The 2585-nt window shown below is 43.4% G+C and overlaps 2 protein-coding genes across 3 annotated transcripts in view; both read right to left on the bottom strand.

The window, feature by feature from the left end:
• LOC109477043 (gastrula zinc finger protein XlCGF57.1-like) overlaps positions 1 to 2031 on the bottom strand; it is a 14630-nt gene extending 12599 nt beyond the window's left edge. The window contains exon 1 of the mRNA XM_019778066.1: positions 1879 to 2031. The gene's annotated coding sequence lies outside the window, so the exon portion shown is untranslated. The remainder of the gene's footprint in view (positions 1 to 1878) is intronic.
• LOC109477036 (protein phosphatase 1H-like) overlaps positions 1 to 2585 on the bottom strand; it is a 40863-nt gene that overhangs the window by 6080 nt on the left and 32198 nt on the right. The gene's annotated exons all lie outside the window — the stretch shown is intronic.

Genomic DNA, 2585 nt, shown 5'->3' with positions numbered 1-2585 from the left:
TTCTCCCCTGTGTGAGTCCACATGTGTTTCATCAGACTTGCAAGCTCACCAAACTGTTTGTTGCACTCCCCACACATGTAGGGTTTCAATCCAGTGTGATTCAGCTTCTTGTGTCTCGTCAGATTACCAAGACTACTGAACTTCTTGTCACATTCCTCACACCCGAACACTTGTCTCTCTGCAGTGTGAGTCAGCTTGTGTCTCCTCAGATTACTAAGACTACTGAACTTCTTGTCACATTCCTCACACCCGAACACTTGTCTCTCTGCAGTGTGAGTCAGCTTGTGTCTCCTCAGATTACTAAGACTACTGAACTTCTTGCCACAGTCCTCACACCCGAACACTTTCACACCTTTGTCCTGCCTCCCCCTTTCTCCTTGCCAGGTGGAAACAGTGTTGGCAGTACCCCCCGCTGATCCTCCTTGCCTAATGGACACAGTGTTGGCTGAACCCCCTGATGATCCTCTCATGACGTCATCCAAACCTTCCATGCTGCCTGTTGTCGCAAGAGAGCTGGATCAACCTCTAAAAAAAAATGAAACAAGCAATCTATAAAACATGCTGAAATAACAAATGCTCATCATCTGTATAAAAGGTTGCTGAAACAGCTTACATAACTGAAACCGCCGAGACACCATTAATTATTAAAAGTGAGCTGTGTGCCATATGTTGCTACCATAGAGGTCTTTTTCTACCTCCATGTTGTTACTGATTCTATGCAGGGTTTTTGAGAGTAATGAGAGTAACATTGCAAGGGTGTGAGCTTTGGCTTATTTTTGAAGTGTTTGTAGGTGTTTGTTTTGTAATCCTGGTATATTTTTAGTCATCCATACCTCAGTTGCGTATGGATATATACTCGACTGCCAATGATACTGCCACACCAATTTTAATACTGTCTTGTAGTCAACAAACATTTTGCTGTGTTTTGCTCAGAGATTTTTTTTGTCCCTTTGTCTTCACACTCTCCTACCTGGCCTGGCCAGCTGCACCTGGCGTCAGGGCGGGATAATGTCAGAATTAGGCCGGGCTCACATAGGGGTTTACAGTATACTAGGAGAATGATTAGCGAAGTCTTTTTCCTAAAGATTTCCTCATCACCAACACTAGTATCACTTCACAAGAGTGAACATGTTATTCCATCCAGGGTGTTGCACACTGAATTGCGATAATTTCTTGGGCTGATTTTTTTTTATGCGACGCAAACAGGATCTCGTAACCCCCTACAGACCCCCACTCTACGTTTGCGTTTTCAGGTGGATCAAGGCTATTGTCCTGGGCGGATTCATATCAAACGGTAATTACAGAGCTGAACATACAAAAGTGTATTGAACAGTGGGGTTCAAGCGCCGCTAACTGGTCCATTCCAATGGGTCCAGACCTTTTGAAGTAGGCGTTTTATAAAATAGCGTGTTGGTGTCGTGTCCGAATTCGAGGCGGGTTACGTCCGCGTCCCAGGGGCCTTTCTTCTTTTTCTACTCAATGCTCCTATTGTTCCGATTCTACTCCCAGTCCTAATCCTATTGTTCCGTTTCTATGCTCCCTCCGGTATCCTCCCTCCTATTGTTCCCACAAAGGGAATCGAACCCGGGCCGCAGTTGGAGCCCCAAAATTATCCTGATCACTAGTTCCTACTCTTTCCTATTGTTTCAAAAATACAACCAAGTACTCTCAGATAATTTCCGCATCCACACTACCGTATGCCGCTGCACTAATCAAAATAAACAGCTTTACTGGCCACAATGCCCCAGACTACAGCCAACGTTACATGCCCACCAAACAATAACATATGCCGCCAGCCACACGTACACAGGATCACACAGGTGTCCCTTCACAACTCTACAAACCTTTGACTACCAAATATTTGTCCGCTTTTCTTACCTGGAAGTTAGTTGATACGCTATCGCACTGCACACAGATTGCGGACTCTTTCGATGTGGTTGTCGATTGTTGAAGTCCTCGTTTAACGTCTGTCGTTCACGATAGACGTTGTCTCCAGGTGCTGCAAGACTTTGTTGCGGACAGAAATGCGCAATTTCGTAACCCGGAAGTATTCCTCAGCCTTAGGTCATTGTTAGTCCCACTGATGGACAGGTTGGTCCGACGGATGTCGCAGGGCCATTGGCCGATCTAAGTCAGGTGACCAGGGCAGACGAACAGGGATTGGCTGCCACAGAGTTCCTAGAGAACAATGATTCATACAACTTCTACAAAAGATCACAAAAATGTCGACTGGTAACCAATGTGATGGACATACAAATTTTGACAGTCTGTGTTTTCTAACCTTTAAATTTTAATGAAAGGGGGCGGGGCCTTCCCTAGAGACACATAACAGAAAGATATAAAAATAATAATACTGTGATGAATAATACATTTCTATTAAAGTTTACACAGGACAGATGACTCAATGTTCTTATAGGAAATATTTATAAGTTATGCATATAAAAGTAGGTTTAAAAGGAAACCAGACTCGATGGAAACCCAAAATAAACTGGGGTGTAGTAGACTGTTGTATATTAAACATGGTCAAATCTGCTAAATTAAATGTAAAATATGACAAATGAATGTTTAAAATTTGCTAAATGAAA

The sequence above is a fragment of the Branchiostoma belcheri genome, unplaced genomic scaffold (genome assembly GCF_001625305.1).
Source record: "Branchiostoma belcheri isolate BF01 breed outbred unplaced genomic scaffold, Haploidv18h27 scaffold4, whole genome shotgun sequence".
NCBI classification, from domain to species: domain Eukaryota; kingdom Metazoa; phylum Chordata; class Leptocardii; order Amphioxiformes; family Branchiostomatidae; genus Branchiostoma; species Branchiostoma belcheri.
This window is presented reverse-complemented; position numbering and strand designations above follow the sequence as displayed.